This window comes from Thalassophryne amazonica, chromosome 12 (genome assembly GCF_902500255.1).
Source record: "Thalassophryne amazonica chromosome 12, fThaAma1.1, whole genome shotgun sequence".
NCBI classification, from domain to species: Eukaryota; Metazoa; Chordata; class Actinopteri; order Batrachoidiformes; family Batrachoididae; genus Thalassophryne; species Thalassophryne amazonica.
In genome coordinates, this window is record NC_047114.1 from 16,039,621 (window position 1) to 16,059,003 (window position 19,383).

The 19,383-nt window shown below is 38.3% G+C and overlaps 2 non-coding genes and 1 pseudogene across 2 annotated transcripts; 2 read left to right on the forward strand and 1 right to left on the reverse strand.

Moving 5' to 3' along the window:
- Positions 1 to 866: 866 nt before the first annotated feature.
- Positions 867 to 1,076, reverse strand: LOC117522714. Its single transcript, XR_004564301.1, has one exon. It is a non-coding gene; the product is annotated as a small nucleolar RNA U3 (small nucleolar RNA).
- A 2,187-nt stretch (positions 1,077 to 3,263) lies between these two features.
- Positions 3,264 to 3,473, forward strand: LOC117522722. Its single transcript, XR_004564310.1, has one exon. It is a non-coding gene; the product is annotated as a small nucleolar RNA U3 (small nucleolar RNA).
- A 5,590-nt stretch (positions 3,474 to 9,063) lies between these two features.
- Positions 9,064 to 9,265, forward strand: LOC117522723 (annotated as a pseudogene).
- Positions 9,266 to 19,383: the final 10,118 nt, after the last annotated feature.

The following is a 19,383-nucleotide window of genomic DNA, read 5'->3' on the forward strand; positions in this document are numbered from 1 at the left end:
TATGGTAGAGAAATGAACATTCAATACACGAGCAACAGCTCTGGTTGACATTCCTGCTGTCAGCATGCCAATTGCACGCTCCCTCAAATCTTGCGACATCTGTGGCAATTGTGCTGTGTGATAAAACTGCACCTTTCAGAGTGGCCTTTTATTGTGGGCAGTCTAAGGCACACCTGTGCACTAATCATGGTGTGTAATCAGCATCTTGATATGGCACACCTGTGAGGTGGGATGGATTATCTCAGCAAAGTAGAAGTGCTCACTATCACAGATTTAGACTGGTTTGTGAACAATATTTGAGGGAAATGGTGATATTGTGTATGTGGAAAAAGTTTTAGATCTTTGAGTTCATCTCATACAAAATGGGAGCAAAACCAAAAGTGTTGCGTTTATATTTTTGTTGAGTGTAATACACAAAAAACACAATAAACAGGCTTGTTGTCAAAACTTAGTAATTTGTCAAAAAATATTGGTCCAATCACCTTGCTGTTTTCAAGACATGAATCGTCTTGAAAAAATTAATAAGTACACCAAAAGGACAAGAGAGGCTGCTCCCCTTTCATTATATGGATGGTATTGACAAGATGATATTATTAACAATTGATTATGAAGTGTTTGCAAAATTGTCCAAAATTTAATCTTGTTTTCTGAGCTCACTAAGTGAATCCACACTTCTCAGATAATAGATTTTCCACCTTTACCGCCTACATGAATGCAACCTTAAATGCCATTTAAACAACAGATGTAAGCTCCAAAACAAGTTTTTGTTGTTTGGCTTTTTAACTATCCATCAGTGTTGATTTACTGTCACAGAAACATGTATTGGTTAATTTCCACACACTAAATTCTATGTACACAATGTTAGAACCACTCAGATCATACTCCTTCTTTCATCACCACCAATTGGAAGCAATGAACAATCATCAATGACAGAAGATAAATATCATTTCTTTCTGTCCATTTCATGCTCAGGAAGAAGTATCAGAACTCTTCATCATGGTCGGTAAAACCAAACACTTTCGAAACACATTTATTAAGTCAAAAACTATAGAAATGATCCCTGAAAGTATAGTCTTAACCTGTTGATGTTCCTGCCGCGGGACTAGAACCACCGACACACCACGCTCTGTTATGGTGCCGAATACCCCCCTGACATATTTAACCGAGTTTAAGAAACAAATTGAACCATCACAAAACAGAAATATTATTATTTATATACACGTCACACAGTCAAACACAGCTCTGATTTATTTCTACAGGTCTGACTTGGACTTCTTTCCTCTTCCCTTCCATATTTGCACCATGATCATCAGACTGCCCCCTACAGTCTCCAAAGGAGATGTTGAGCTCTCTGAGTCTCAAGGAACCCCATAAAATGCTCTTTTTTCTGGGGCATCCTCAACTGCAACAAGTTGAATTCTGATTGATAGTTGCTCTTCGTGGCTCAGATCAGGAGTGCAGTCTGAAAGTATTTGTGATTACTTCATCTCACCACCCACAGACTCCACAATTTTTCCACTAATGTCATCTATTTAGAGGAAGCCCATGAGGTCGAACACAGATCAACTGGCTTCACAATGACAAAATGTAAAGAGTGAGCAGCAATGTTCACTGCCTGGAGCAGCACTTATATGGAGGAATTTAAATATCTAATAAGGAAAAGAGGGAACACGGCAGCAATAAATAAACTCAGAGAGAAAAGCTGGCAGGAAACTGCTGATTGACTAAATGCGTACGATTAACAACAATGCATTCTGGGTAAAATGCACTGATAAATAAATGTGTCCTTTATTCTGCAGATTGAAGTGCTTTATGCTCCTGCTGATGGTGAACATGATGAAATTCTTAGAGCTTCGTAAATTATGTCCGAGGTGTTTTGGATGTCTAAATTATGAGACACATGACCCATAAGTGAGGGTTGGGTTGTATTATGGGCTGCAAAAATGCTGATTTCATACATTGTATTCATCCCTAAATTTCTCCCGCATGTTTACAAAAAGCCGATAACAAATTTTTCATTAATTTTTTTTTCTGGAGTCTGACTTGTGAATTTCAACCTTCTAATTAAATATAATATATATAATTTCTAAGATATTCCTTACTGAATTTTCATATAATGCCATAAAAAAAATGTAACTTTTTACTATCCTTTTCATTTTAGTATAATACTTAGTGTTTTAAGAGTGGTTTGTTATGGAGTGATACCTTAAAGTTTAAAGTTATTATAACTAAGGAATTTTTTTATGAAGTGATATGTTAGTGGAAGACTGAAATGCACAACAAGTCAGACTCCAGAAAAATTTAAATTATTGTCAGCTTTTTGTGAACAAGCAGAAAAAAATTTTGGAATTATTTCAACATCACTGTTCTCTAAAAATCATGCAGCTCAGCACTTTGAAACCCATAATACAACTCAACCACTCACTTATGGTGTCATGTTGTCTCATAATTTAGACATCAAAAATACCTACGGACATAATTTTAAGAAGCTCTAAGAAATTTCATCACGTTCACCACAGCAGTAGCATAAAGCACTTCATCTGCAGATAAGGACACATTTATTTATCAGTGCTTTTACCAGATGCATTGGGTTTGTTAATCGTACGCATTTAGTCAATCAGCAGTTTCCTGCCAGCTTTTCTCTCTGAGTTTATTTATTGCTGCCGTGTTCCCTCTTTTCCTTATTACATATTTAAATTCATCCATTATAAGTGCTGCTCTCAGGCAGTGAACATTGCTGCTCACTCTTTACATTTTGTCATTGTGAAGCCAGTTGATCTGTGTTCGACCTCATGGGCTTCCTCTAAATAGATGACATTAGTGGAAAAATTGTGGAGTCTGTGGGTGGTGAGATGAAGTAATCACAAATACTTTCAGACTGCACTCCTGATCTGAGCCACGAAGAGCAACTACCAATCAGAATTCAACTTGTTGCACTAGAGGATGCCCCAGAAAAAAAGAGCATTTTATGGGGTTCCTTGAGACTCGGAGAGCTCAACATCTTCTTTGGAGACTGTAGGGGGCAGTCTGATGATCATGGTGCAAATATGGAAGGAAAGAGAAAGGAAATCCAAGTCAGACCCGTAGAAATAAATTAGAATTGTGTTTGACTGTGTGACGTGTATATAAATAAGAATATTTCTGTCTTGTGATGGTTCAATTTGTTTCTTAAACTCGGTTAAATATGTCGGGGGGTATTCGGCACCATAACAGAGCGTGGTGTGTCGGTGGTTCTAGTCCCGTGGCAGGAACATCAACAGGTTAAGACTATACTTTAAGGGATTATTTCTATAGTTTTTGACTTGAGAAATGTGTTTCCAGGGTGTTTGGTCTCGCCGACCATGATGAAGAGTCCTGATACGTCTTCCTGAGCAAGAAATAGACAGAAAGAAATGATATTTATCTTCTGTCATTGATGGTTGTTCTTGGTTTCCAATTGGGGGCGATGAAAGAAGGAGTATGGTCTGAGTGGTTCTAACATTGTGTACATAGACTTTAGTGTGTGGAAATTAACCAATACATGTTTCTGTGTCAGCAAATCAACACTGATGGATAGTTAAAAAACCAAACAACAAAAACTTGTTTTGGTGCTTACATCTGTTGTTTACATGGTGTTTAAGGTTGCATTCATGTAGGTGGTAAAGATGGAAAATCCATTATCTGAGAAGTGTGGATTCACTTAGTGAGCTCAGAAAACAAGATTCATAATCAATTGTTAATAATATCATCTTGTAAATACCATCCATATAATAAAAGGGGAGCAGCCTCTCTTGTCCTTTTGGTGTACTTATTAATTTTTTCAAGACGATTCATGTCTTGAAAACAGTAAGGTGATTGGACCAAATTTTTTGACAAATTAGTAAGTTTTGAAAACAAGCCTGTTTATTGTGTTTTTTTGTGTGTGTATTATGTCCAAGTGTGGTGCCCCTTTTGGCAGAGGGACAAAGATACGTTAGAAAAAGTTCAAGGCAGGGCAACAAAAACTGGAAGTCAGACTTATGACATTAGAAAACAGAAGAAACCATAGGACCTTATTGGAGCTTATAAAATATTAAACTGCCACGAAAATGCTGATGAATGGCGTTAGGTCATAAAACCTCAAGTGCTAAATGGATGAAATGTAATAGCGCTGGGAAACATCTGCAGAGACCCTAATAGCATTATATATCCCAGAGCATGGCAGTGATATGACATGCTGTCAGCTTTTTATCATCATTCACTTGAGTCTCATGAATGTCACAAATTGCTTTCTGAAAATTAATGATCAAATCAAATCAATTTTATTTATGTAGCGCAAAATCACAACAAACAGTTGCCCCAAGACGCTTTATATTGTAAGGCAAAAGCCATACAATAATTACAGAAAAACCCTAATGGTCAAAACGACCCCCTATGTGCAAGCACTTGGCGACAGTGGGAAGGAAAAACTCCCTTTTAACAGGAAGAAACCTCCAGCTGAACCAGGCTCAGGGAGGGGCAGTCTTCTGCTGGGACTGGTTGGGTGTGAGGGGAGAGAATCAGGAAAAAGACATGCTGTGGAAGAGAACAGAGATCAATCACCAATGATTAAAAGCAGAGTGGCGCATACAGAGCAAAAAGAGGTGAATAAAAAGAAACACTGGGTGCATCATGGGAACCCCCCCCAGCAGTCTATGTCTATAGCAGCATAACTAAGGGATGGTTCAGGGTGACCTGATCCAGCCCTAACTATAAGCTTTTTCAAAAAGGAAAGTTTTAAGCTTAATCTTAAAAGTAGAGAGGGTGTCTGTCTCCCTAATCCGAACTGGGAGCTGGTTCCAGAGGAGAGGAGCCTGAAAGCTGAAGGCTCTGCCTCCCATTCTACTCTTACAAACCCTAGGAACTACAAGTAAGCCTGCAGTCTGAGAGCGAAGCGCTCTATTGGGGTGATATGGTACTATGAGGTCCCTAAGCTCTGCCTCCCATTCTACTCTTACAAACCCTAGGAACTACAAGTAAGCCTGCAGTCTGAGAGCGAAGCGCTCTATTGGGGTGATATGGTACTATGAGGTCCCTAAGCTCTGCCTCCCATTCTACTCTTACAACTCTTACAATGATGACAACATATACACACAATGCAACGCAACTTACTACACCTTAACTAAAGTGACATGAAATATACAATAACATGGCTACAATTCTTCTCTATTACCCATGCGTAGAACAGGTAACTCAGGCATTATATAAATAAAGTATGAGAAATTACTAATCCAGTTAATACACTCACCTAAAAAGACCTGCTTTTAGAAAAGAAAAACACTTCTGTAAATAAAAGAGTCAAATAGACTAAACCATATTCATTGTTAAATAAATAAAATACCAATGCACACACCAAAATGTGAACAATCACTGGCCACAACTTCAAGTTGGACCAATGCAATGCATTCTGGGTAAAATGTACTAATAAATAAATGTGTCCTTATTCTACAGATTGCAGTGCTTTATGCTACTGCTGTGGTGAACATGTTGAAGTTTCTTAGATCTTGTTAAAATTATGTTCGTAGGTGTTTTTGATGTCTAAATTATGAAACATCATGACACTATAAGTGAGTGGTTGAGTTGTATTATGGGCTTCAAAGGGCTGAGCGTCATGATTTTGGAGAACAGTGATGTTGAAGTTTCTGTGAAGGCTCTCCGTTGTCCAGGTGGTTTCCACAGTAGAGAAGCTTGAATCTTCGACTGGACTGGGTTGTTTGACGTGAGGACGTTTCGCTTCAACTCACACAAGCTTCCTCAGCTAAAATTCTTGCTCTGGTAGTCTGATTTCTGTCTTGATTCTTGTTGAGAAGAATAAACCAGAAGCCAACAAAAGCTGGAGTTTTTAACCTAACCAGACCCCTAACCAGAGAAGCCGACTGCTATAGGCTAGTCACTAAACAATAGCTCTAATTAGCACCTATTGTGCTCTTGTTAGCACTCTCCTAATGATGGGATGGAATCCTCCCCTGATGGCCCCCTTGACGACTCTCCTGATGACGTGAATGACTCATTACCATGAACAAAAGACTGAAACTGCTTTGACCTGAGAACCCCATTGTAAACAGGAATGCTGTTTACAAAGAATGCTTCCTCTCTCAAACCATTTCTTCTCTCTGGCTAAGATTTTAACTTCCTTGTCCTCAAACGTGTGGTTAGTGTCTTTCAGGTGGAGATGAACTGCAGACTGAGGTCCACTGGCGCCCTCTCTGTGGTGCTGGTATAGCCTCTTGTTTAAAGGTTGCTTAGTCTCACCTATGTAGTGTTCATTACAGTTTTCCTGACATCTGATATAATACACTACATTGCTCTGTTTGTAACTAGGGATCCTGTCCTTAGGGTGAACTAATTTCTGTCTCAAGGTGTTAACCGGTTTAAAGTAACTGGGATTTGTGCTGTCTGAAGATCCTCTGTAGTTTTTCCCCTACTCCTGCTAAATAAGGGAGAGACACTCCTCTTCTTCTTGTCTCCGTCTCCTGTCTATCTGGTCTCTTTGTTTTCTGGGACTTCTGCACTTTGTCCAGGGACCATCGTGGGTACCCACATACTGTGAGGGCTTTCCGTACAAGTTGTTGTTCTTTAGCCCTTCCCTCTGCAGTTGTGGGCACCTGTAGGGCTCTGTGTTGAAGAGTCCTGATCACCCCGAGCTTGTGTTCAAGGGGGTGGTTTGAGCCAAAGAGCAGATATTGGTCAGTGTGAGTGGGTTTTCTGTAAACCTCTGTCTGGAACTGCCTGTTCTCTCCAATCATAACATCACAGTCCAAGAAGGCTAAATGGTTGTTTCTGGCATCCTCACGTGTGAATTTGATATTGGAATCCACCGAATTGATGTGTTCTGTAAAGTCCTCGACCTCCTGTTGCTTGATTTTAACCCATGTGTCATTGACATATCTGAACCAGTGACTGGGAGAGATGCCCGTGAATGACGTCAAGGCTGTCTTCTCCACTCGCTCCATGTACAGACTGGCCACAATGGGGGGATACCGGAGACCCCATCGCACAACCATGGATCTGCCTGTAGTAATTCCCCCTAAACAGGAAATACGTGGTGTTAAGACAGATCTCCAAGAGTTGGCAGATGTGGTCTGGTGTGAGTTTGGTCCTTTCAGGTAGAGACACATCCTCCAGCGTCTCTGCCTCACAGCTGAGATGGCCTCAGCGGTGGGATGCAGGTGAACAATGAAGTCACATCAAATGACACCATAGTTTCATCTGCCTCCAGCTGCAGGTCCTTGATCTTGTTCACAAAATCTTGTGTGTTCTCCACATGGTGGTCTGAGTTACCCACTAGAGGAGCCAAAATCCACTTGAGGTGCTTGGCCAAATTGTATGTGATGGAATCTGTACTACTTACAATAGGCCTGAGTGGCATGTCCTGTTTGTGGATTTTGGGCAGTCCATAGATGCATGGAGTGGTGTCCCCCAGGTACAGTCTGTAGTATGTCTGCCTGTCGATGAGTCCCTCTTTCTCCAGGTTTTGGAGGTAGCTAATGATTTTCTTCTTATAGCCACTCGTGGCTCAAAACGTCCTCACGTCAAGCAACCCAGTCCAGTCGAAGATTCAAGCTTCTCTACTAGTGATGTTGAAATAATTCCAAAAATGTTTTCTACTTGTTCACAAAAAGCTGACAACTTAATAATTGAAATTTTTCTGGAGTCTGACTTGTTGTGCATTTCAGTCTTCCACTAACATATCACTCCATAAAAAAAGTTTTAATTTGTTTTATGAAGTGATTCCTTAGTTTAAATAACTTTAAACTAAGGTATCACTCCATAACAAACACTCTTAAAACACTAAGTTATTTATACTAAAATGACAAAGGATAATAAAAAAATTATTTTTTATGGAATTATATGAAAATTCAGTAAGGAATATCTTGTAAATTATATATATTATATGTTAATTTGAAGGTTGAAATTCACAAGTCAGACTCCAGAAAAAAAAAATTAATGAATAAATTTGACGTTATTGCCTTTTTTGGAACATGCAGGAGAAATTTCAGGGATCACTATAATGTTATGAAGCCCAGTATTTTGAAGCCCATAATACAACCCAACCACTCACTTATGGTGTCATGTTGTCTCATAATTTAGACATCAAAAACACCTACGGACATAATTTTAAGAAGCCTTAAGAAATTTCATCATGTTCACCACAGCAGGAGCATAAAGCACTTCAATCTGCAGAATAAGGACACATTTATTTATCAGTACATTTTACCCAGAATGCATTGGTATGTTAATTGTACGCATTTAGTCAATCAGCAGTTTCCTGCCAGCTTTTCTCTCTGAGTTTATTTATTGCTGCCGTGTTCCCTCTTTTCCTTATTACATATTTAAATTCCTCCATTATAAGTGCTGCTCTCAGGCAGTGAACATTGCTGCTCACTCTTTACATTTTGTCATTGTGAAGCCAGTCGATCTGTGTTCGACCTCATGGGCTTCCTCTAAATAGATGACATTAGTGGAAAAATTGTGGAGTCTGTGGGTGGTGAGATGAAGTAATCACAAATACTTTTAGACTGCACTCCTGATCTGAGCCATGAACAGCAACTATCAATCAGAATTCAACTTGTAGTTGAGGATGCCCCAGAAAAAAAGAGCATTTTATGGGGTTCCTTGAGACTCAGAGAGCTCAACATCTCCTTTGGAGACTGTAGGGGGCAGTCTGATGATCATGGTGCAAATATGTGAAGCAGCAGGACCTTCATGGCCGGGACGACAGCAGGGATCGAAACCACGCGGCTCGCACAAAAGACCATTCCTCTACCAGGTCAGCCAAAGGTTAACTCCCCCGAATGTCTTTTCAATTGGGACCTGGGACTTTCGTCCCGCTACATATGGAAGGGAAGAGGAAGGAAGTCCAAGTCAGACCTGTAGAAATAAATCAGAGCTGTGTTTGACTATGTGACGTGTATATAAATAATAATATTTCTGTCTTGTTATGGTTCAATTTGTTTCTTAAACTCGGTTAAATATGTTGGGTGGGGGGCGGGGGGGGTATTCGGCACCATAACAGAGCGTGGTATGTCGGTGGTTCTAGTCCCGCGGCAGGAGCATCAACAGGTTAAGACTATACTTTCAGAGATCATTTCTGTAGTTTTTGACTTGAAAAATGTGTTTTTAAAGTGTTTGGTCTCGCCAACCATGATGAAGAGTCCTGATACTTCTTCTTCTTGAGCATGAAATGGACAGAAAGAAATGATATTTATCTTCTGTCATTGATGACTGTTCATTGCTTCAGATTGGTGGTGATGAAAGAAGTGATGGATACTTAAAAAACAAAACAAAAAAACTTGTTTTGGAGCTTATATCTGTTTTTTGCATGGCATTTAATGTTGCATTCATGTAGGCAGTAAAGGTGGGAAATCAAATATCTGAGAAGTGTCGATTCACTTAGTGAGCTCAGAAAACAAGATTAAATTTTGGACAATTTTGCAAACACTTCATAATCAATTGTTAATAATATCATCTTGTAAATACCATCCATATAATAAAAGGGGAGCAGCCTCTCTTGTCCTTTTGGTGTACTTATTAATTTTTTCAAGATGATTCATGTCTTGAAAACAGCAAGGTGATTGGACCAATATTTTTTGACAAATTAGTAAGTTTTGACAACAAGCCTGTTTATTGTGTTTTTTGTGTATTGTGTCCAAGTGTGGTGCCCCTTTTTGCAGAGGGACAAAGATACATTAGAAGTTCAATGCAGGGCAACAAAAAGTGGAACTCAGACTTATGACATTAGAAAACAGAACAAACCATGGGACCTTATTGGAGCTTATAAAATATTAAACTGCCACGAAAATGCTGATGAATGGCGATAGGTCATAAAACCTCAAGTGCTAAATGGATGAAATGTAATAGAGCTGGGAAACATCTGCAGAGACCCTAATAGCATTATATATCCCAGAGCGTTACAGTGATATGACATGCTGTCAGCTTTTTATCATCATTCACTTGAGTCTCATGAATGTCACAAATTGCTCTATGAAAATTAATGATGACAACATACACACAATGCAACACAACTTACTACATCTTAACTAAAGTGACATGAAATATACAATAATATGGCTAAAATTCTTCTCTATTACCTGTGCATAGAACGGTTAACTCAGCCAGTATATAAATAAAGTATGGAGAATAACTATTCCAATTAATACACTCACCTAAAAAAGACCAGCTTTTTGTTGGTTTGTCAGAACAGCTATTTAGAAAGTTCTGAATCTAGTTTGGACACTGTTGACATTTTCCGATGTGTTATAAACTTTGGGAAAAATCTCATTTGTTTCACTTGAGGGAAGTTATTGCTACATTTGTATGATGTTTTCAGATTTTTCTTTTTAATCTCATTTGTTTCACTTGAGGGAAGTTATTGCTACATTTGTATGATGTTTTCAGATTTTTCTTTTTGTTTTAGGCGCCGATTCCAAAGATGGTGCCATACCTGTACCAGAACAAGCAGGCAAACCATCGGCAAGAAGGACAAGCCAAACCAGCTGGAAGCCATCCAAAACCATGTCTCAAGATTTCGTAAATGTTGCTGAGAAATTATTGGACAACAGTACTTTATCACGATCAGAAATATGACTACTGTTGTCATGTTTTGAACTGCTATGAAACAAAATACTAAGATTTCCAATTCACAAATGAATGTGAGACAATATTAAGCCCCATTATATGAGCAAAGCAGCGCGCAGCAGCGCAAAGCATGGTACAGGGCATCCTAAACAGGAAGTGCAAAAATTCAAATCCACAGTAAAACAGGAAACATTCAAATGTCAAACACTTCCTGGATTGACAGACAAGATCCCATGGAATCTCGCGGGAACTGTCCATAGGTGTTTTTGATGTCTAAATTCTAAAACGTGACGGCATAAGTGAATAGTTGAGTTGTATTATGGGCTTCAAAATGCCAAGCTTCGTTTTCTTGTAGTGTAATGATGTTGGTACAATCCCAGAAATTTATTTTGCTTGTTCACAAAAAGCAGACAACTTAATGATTAAAATTTTTCTGGATTCTGCCATATCACTCTATAAAAAATGTTCATTTTTTTATGGAGTGATACATAGCTTTAAGTTGTTTAAACTAATGCATCGCTCCATACATTTTTAAAAATTAGCTTTATGGAGTGATCCATAGCCACATATCACTCCCTAAAAAAGTTTTAATTTGTTTTATGGAGTGATAACTTAGTTTAAATAACTTTAAACTAAGGTATCACTCCATAAAAACACTCTGAAAACACTAGGTGTATAGCTGAGTAAAAAAGGGGTTTCATTTTTTAATGGAATGATACGTTAGTTTGAAGGTGGAAATGTACAACGAGTCAGACTCCAGAAAAAAATTCATTTATCATATTATTTGCTTTCTGTGAACATGCAGGAGAAATATCACTCCAACATTATGACACTCTGATAACATGAATCTTGCCATTTTGAAGTTCATAATACAACCCAACCACACATATGATGTCATGTTGTTTCATAATTTAGACATCAAAAACACCTACGGACATAATTTTTAACAAGATCTAAGATACATCATGTTCACGACAGCAGTAGCATAAATCTATAGGAATAAGGACACATGTTAATCGTAAGCATTTGTCAATGACAGCTTTTCTCTCTGAGTTTTTATTTATTGCTGGCATGTTCCCTCTTTTCCTTCTTAGATGTTTAAATTCCTCCATTATAAGTGCTGCTCTCAGGCAGTGAACATTGCTGCTCACTCTTTACATTTTGTCATTGTGAATCCTGTTGATTTGTGTTCGACCTCATGGGCTGCCTATAAACAATGTGCACATACAATTAGTCTGACTGGCTGAACCTGTCTTGATTTAGTTTGATTGCGTGAATGTGGCTTGGCCTTTATGGTAGAGGTGGGCGGATCGATCCTAATATCGATACAAACGCTGGTATTGATATTGAGCAATCCTCGTGTAAAAAGATCGATACTCAGGCTTTTTCTCTCTCCAGCACGCACTGACTGCTGTGCACGCAGATTCATCAAAGTCTGCTCTCTGTCTGTAAGAGCAGCGCTGCGCTGTGTCACACAACATGGAGCAGCGCACCCTTGCATTGTGGTTTGTCAGCCCTCTACCTCAGGAGATTTTGTTTTAAGTTGTGTTGAGTGATTTTTTTTTAAAACAAAAATGTTGATTGTGATAATATCAAATCAAATCAAATCAATTTATTTATATAGCGCCAAATCACAACAAACAGTTGCCCCAAAGCGCTTTATATTGTAAGGCAAAGCCATACAATAATTACGGAAAAACCCCAACGGTCAAAACGACCCCCTGTGAGCAAGCACTTGGCAACAGTGGGAAGGAAAAACTCCCTTTTAACAGGAAGAAACCTCCAGCAGAACCAGGCTCAGGGAGGGGCAGTCTTCTGCTGGGACTGGTTGGGGCTGAGGGAGAGAACCAGGAAAAAGACATGCTGTGGAGGGGAGCAGAGATCAATCACTAATGATTAAATGCGGTGCATACAGAGCAAAAAGAGAAAGAAACACTCAATGCATTATGGGAACCCCCCAGCAGTCTAAGTCTATAGCAGCATAACTAAGGGATGGTTCAGGGTCACCCGATCCAGCCCTAACTATAAGCTTTAGCAAAAAGGAAAGTTTTAAGCCTAATCTTAAAAGTAGAGAGGGTGTCTGTCTCCCTGATCCGAATTGGGAGCTGGTTCCACAGGAGAGGAGCCTGAAAGCTGAAGGCTCTGCCTCCCATTCTACTCTTACAAACCCTAGGAACTACAAGTAAGCCTGCAGTCTGAGAGCGAAGCGCTCTATTGGGGTGATATGGTACTATGAGGTCAAATTGGTCCTAGCACAGAACCTTGTGGAACTCCATAATTAACTTTAGTCTGTGAAGAAGATTCCCCATTTACATGAACAAATTGTAATCTATTAGATAAATATGATTCAAACCACCGCAGCGCAGTGCCTTTAATACCTATGGCATGCTCTAATCTCTGTAATAAAATTTTATGGTCAACAGTATCAAAAGCAGCACTGAGGTCTAACAGAACAAGCACAGAGATGAGTCCACTGTCTGAGGCCATAAGAAGATGGCTTTTTAAGTAATGGTTTAATTACTGCCACCTTAAAAGCCTGTGGTACATAGCTAATAAAGATAGATTGATCATATTTAAGATCGAAGCATTAAATAATGGTAGGGCTTCCTTGAACAGCCTGGTAGGAATGGGGTCTAATAGACATGTTGATGGTTTGGATGAAGTAACTAAAGAAAATAACTCAGACAGAACAATCTGAGAGAAAGAGTCTAACCAAATACCGGCATCACTGAAAGCAGTCAAAGATAACGATATGTCTTTGGGATGGTTATGAGTATATTTTTTCTCTAATAGTTAAAATTTTATTAGCAAAGAAAGTCATGAAGTCATTACTAGTTAAAGTTAAAGGAATACTCGGCTCAATAGAGCTCTGACTCTTTGTCAGCCTGGCTACAGTGCTGAAAAGAAACCTGGGGTTGTTCTTATTTTCCTCAATTAGTGATGAGTAGTAAGATGTCCTAGCTTTACGGAGGGCTTTTTTTATAGAGCAACAGACTCTTTTTCCAGGCTAAGTGAAGATCTTCTAAATTAGTGAGACGTCATTTCCTCTCCAACTTACGGGTTATCTGCTTTAAGCTGCGAGTTTGTGAGTTATACCACGGAGTCAGGCACTTCTGATTTAAAGCTCTCTTTTTCAGAGGAGCTACAGCATCCAAAGTTGTCTTCAATGAGGATGTAAAACTATTGATGAGATACTCTATCTCACTTACAGAGTTTAGGTAGCTACTCTGCACTGTGTTGGTATATGGCATTAGGGAACATAAAGAAGGAAACATATCCTTAAACCTAGTTACAGCGCTTTCTGAAAGACTTCTAGTGTAATGAAACTTATTCCCCACTGCTGGGTAGTCCATCAGAGTAAATGTAAATGTTATTAAGAAATGATCAGACAGAAGGGAGTTTTCAGAGAATACTGTTAAGTCTTCAATTTCCATACCATAAGTCAGAACAAGATCTAAGATATGATTAAAGTGGTGGGTGGACTCATTTACATTTTGAGCAAAGCCAATTGAGTCTAATAATAGATTAAATGCAGTGTTGAGGCTGTCATTCTCAGCATCTGTGTGGATGTTAAAATCGCCCACTATAATTGTCTTATCTGAGCTAAGCACTAAGTCAGACAAAAGGTCTGAAAATTCACAGAGAAACTCACAGTAACGACCAGGAGGACGATAGATAACAACAAATAAAACTGGTTTTTGGGACTTCCAATTTGGATGGACAAGACTAAGAGTCAACCTTTCAAATGAATTAAAGCTCTGTCTGGGTTTTTGATTAATTAATAAGCTGGAATGGAAGATTGCTGCTAATCCTCCGCCTCGGCCCGTGCTACGAGCGTTCTGGCAGTTAGTGTGACTCGGGGGTGTTGACTCATTTAAACTAACATATTCATCCTGCTGTAACCAGGTTTCTGTAAGGCATAATAAATCAATATGTTGATCAATTATTATATCATTTACTAACAGGGACTTAGAAGAGAGAGACCTAATGTTTAATAGACCACATTTAACTGTTTTAGTCTGTGGTGCAGTTGAAGGTGCTATATTATTTTTTCTTTTTGAATTTTTATGCTTAAATAGATTTTTGCTGGTTATTGGTAGTCTGGGAGCAGGCACCATCTCTACGGGGATGGGGTAATGAGGGGGTGGCAGGGGGAGAGAAGCTGCAGAGAGGTGTGTAAGACTACAACTCTGCTTCCTGGTCCCAACCCTGGATAGTCACGGTTTGGAGGATTTAAGAAAATTGGCCAGATTTCTAGAAATGAGAGCTGCTCCATCCAAAGTGGGATGGATGCCGTCTCTCCTAACAAGACCAGGTTTTCCCCAGAAGCTTTGCCAATTATCTATGAAGCCCACCTCATTTTTTGGACACCACTCAGACAGCCAGCAATTCAAGGAGAACATGCGGCTAAACATGTATGTAATAAAGTATTATGTTGTCACGTACAATGTTTGGCAAAGTTCTATCCTAGGTCTTTTGGATCCTTTGGATCTATGCACTGTTGTATAAAGTACCGGAAAATCACACTTAAGTAAAACTACAGATACCCATTAAATAAATGACTTTGGTAGAAGTTCAACTCACCGACTGAAATGCTACTAAAGTAAAAGTCTTAAAGTATCTAGTATTTATTGTACTTAAGTATGACAAGTAATGTACAACTAAATGTACTCAAGTGTTGAAAGTAAAAGTACAAGTAAATGTTAATCAAAAACGGACAGATTTTTTTTATATTACAAAGTTTATCTAGGCTTGTAAATGACTGGTAGTATTAGTCAAAATACTGAAAATTGTGCACATCACACAAAAACACTTCAGAAACAAGGTTTCAAAACCTAAACCAGAGTAGGCTACCCACTAGGTGTTCACAGGAAACAGTTATTTATTTCTATATGTATTTATTTATTTTCATTGTTACATGGTTTTATCTTTTCTGTTGTGTTTTTGTTTCATTAGGTTATTTTTGTCTCATTCTCTAAAATTGTATTATTAGTCTATTATTATTGACTATTATTGTCTATTATGTAGACTATTATTGTTGTTGCTATTATTAATATATGAATAAAAATAAATTAAAAAATTACAATTTGACTCTTTTACGACAATGAACGCTGAGCCATTAATTATACAGAAAACAAATCAACACAAATGTGCTGATGCGAACAGCTTAATGCTAACTTTAACATTGAAAAAGCCACAGACATGCTAATGTGTTAGCATCAGTCCCGTTTTTAAGTTATAAAATACACCTATCAACTGTTTCCGAAGACCATAACAGGTCAGTTTAACATAAAAATATTAAATATTACTCACAGACATATGCTCTTCAGGGTTTTAGCGGGGAAATTTTAGGATAAAACAAAATAAACAATGAATCCACTAATCGTAGGTCGAAGCACTGCTTCGATCCATATCACTGCTTCGATTGGTTCAAGGTTCAAAGTAAAGCCGCATTGCAGAAAAGTTGATTACAGACCCGCTGCAGGTCTGTAATCAATGTAGAGAAATGATCATTTTCCTGACAAACAAGTGCACAACTGCAAAAAAAGCCTACCGGACATGCCTCATGACAAATCGGCCTGACTTCGTTGCAGTCACTAGTAATCAGTGGTGTCTCTGGGAGAAAACACGAGTTTTTGTGTGTGTGTGTGTGTGTGTGTGTGCGTGTGTGTGTTTTTGTAACGAGTAACGGCATGGCGCATAGAAAATGTGTCGGAGTAGAAGTATGCAATTAAGGTCGGAAATGTAGTGAAGTAAAAGGGAAAGTAAGCTGAATTTAAAAAACTCAAGTAAAGCACAAAGTCTCCCAAAACATACCTAAGTACAGTAGTGAAGTATTTTTACTTTGTTACTATACAACACTGGATCTATGAAGCTTAAATATGAAAAAGTATCGGTATCGGTATTGATATCAATATCGGCGATACTGGGCCTGTATTTACTTGGTATCGGATCAATACCAAAATTCCTGGAATCGCCCACCTCTACTTTATGGAACTGCTTTAGCTTCATCTCATTTGTTAGGCTTCTTCAAATCAGGTGTTTCACATTAAATGCCACTTTTTCTGAGCTTGCTTCCTGGAATGGACCCCTGGGGCCCATTCCATCAAACAGGATTACCCAATAAGCCAAAGGTTTTCCAGTGCATCCGGTTCCATAAAGCAAGCTCAGTATAGTTCAAGCTAAGTTACCACAGCAACATATACTGGCAAACTAGTCTGGTCGCTACCAGGCTAATTGTCAGGGTTCGCCTGAGTTGGTGCTTTCCCATATCTGTCAACTCTGGGAAATATCAGAGAGGGAGATATTTTTTGCCATAAACTTATCATGAATGTGCAACCCACCCTTGAGCCCTGTAGAGTGCCATGCATTTTTTTTCTTTCTTATTAATTAGTTAACTAATCCTAATTAATTTATTTAGGTATTCATTGCACAGTATGCAAAACAGTCAAAAAACATCCAGTAGAGCTAAGTGCCACTCTTTGCAGCTTTGAGTTCATCTTTTCTCAGTTTGAAGTCACTGGCCTTGCAGTCTGAGTTGTGTCTGAATCAAAATCAGAACTGAATTATTGCCAACTACATTTGCACATACAAGGAAGTTGATCTGGGGTTATTGGACCAATAAGAAAAGAAAAACATTTCTATAAGTAAAAGAGTCAAATAGACTAAAGCATATACACTGTTAAATAAATAAAATGGAATGGAATACCAATGCACACGCCGAAACCTGAACAATCACTGGCCACCACTTCAAGTTGGACCAGTGCAATGCATTCTGGGTAAAATGTACTGATAAATAAATGTGTCCTTCTGCAGATTGCAGTGCTTTATGCTACCGCTGTGGTGAACATGTTGAAGTTTCTTAGATCTTGTTAAAATTATGTCCGTAGTTGTTTTTGATGTCTATATTATGAAACAACATGACACCATTGGTGTCATGTTGACACCCACCAGTGGTTGGGTTGTATTATGGGCTTCAAAATGCTGAGCTTCATGTTGTTGGAGAACAGTGATCTTGAAATAATTACGTTGATTATTGCTTGTTTACAAAAAGCTGACAACTTAATGATTAAATTTTTTTTGGAGTCTGACTTGTGCATTTCAATCTTCAACTAACACATCACTCCATAAAAAAAGTTGTAATTTTTTTTTAAATGTAGTGATATATTAGTTTCAAGTTGTTTAAATTAATGTATCACTCCATAATTCTGTAATTTCTTTATAGAGTGATACATAGCTTAAATTTATTTAAATTAACATATCACTCCCTAAAAAAGTTTTTATTTGTTTTATGGAGTGATACCTTAGTTTAATAACTTTAAACTAAGGTATCACTCCATAAAAACATTAAGTTATTTTAAACTAAAATTTTAAAAAAGCATTTAAAAAAGTCTAATGTTTATGTTATGTTAATGTTTATGGAATGATACGTTAGTTTGAAGGTTGAAATGCACAAATCAGACGCCAGAAAAAATATTTTTGACTTTATTTGCTTTTTGTGAACATGCAGGAGAAATTTTAGGGATAATGCCAACATTACGAAGCTCGGCATTTTGAAGCCCATAATATAACCCAACCACTCACTTATGGTGTCATGTTGTTTCATAATTTAGACATCAGAAACACCTAGGGACATAATTATAAGAACATTTATTTATCAGAACATTTTACCCAGAATGCATTGCATCGGTATATTAATCGTGCGCATTTAGCCAATCAGCAGTTTCCTGCCAGCCTTTCTCTCTGAGTTTATTTATTGCTGCTGTAGCGCCTAGCCTCGCTTCGACGTAATTAAATAAATACATTAATGCTTTCTCAACAAAAACCTGAGGTTTTGAACTGAGGACAGAGACTGTGTTTTCACTCCCAACTGGGAAATTCCTGGGTCCATCTGGAGATAAGCTTTGGAGACACCCCCATGGGCCTCCACACTTTGGGCCCCATATCACAACAGAACTGTGACTCAGAGTTTCAAAAGAGCCCTTGCTTGTTTATCAGTTAAATTTTGGTCACTATGAATTACATGGCATTATAATCGCTTCACGTCAGAATCTGAACTTCCCCAGGCCAGGAGAATCCACCTTTATGGCCTCACGCCAAGGCCAGAGACTCACAAGACATGCCACAGGATCTCGTCCATGATAAGACGTGGCCATAAACTTTGAGCCTTGACAACCAGCTATTACCTCTAGGTCTAAGTGAAGAAAGACGAGACCTTTGTTTAAACAGGCATGCAAGAGACCAGTATTTTATGTTATGCATATATAAACTTCTAATGTTGTCTGTGTTGCTTATTCAAGCAAATGCTTTGTATGTATTCCATTTAATTGACGTGTTCTTTGTAACTGATGTGTGTTAAATGTGATGTTTCTGACTTATCCATGTTTTGATAATAGTGGAATATTCTGTTAACCAAGTGGTGTGTGTAGGATATGTTTAAGCCTTTAATAATGTTATATTCATCCCATAAATGTCTTAGAACAAATAGTATACCAAAATAGTTAATGTGTTTAAATTGTTGAATCAATTTGTCTGCCTCTCTTGACATGAAGTTTTTTTGTGAAATTACACACCCTAAATGGACGGAGTTTAATGACGTAAGTCCCCTTTAAAAGATTCAGAAAGGAGCCCTTCTGCCTGCCTGCTTCTGCCTCTTTTCTCTTCTCTCTCTCTATTCTTAAAATGCTTACCTTTATTTTTGGGTCAACAAGGCCCATGCTAGCTAAGCTAAGCTACCACGTGGCTTCATTCAGTGTTTCATTCTTTGTTTCATTCTTTGATAATTTAACAAGTTAATAGCCTGTTTTT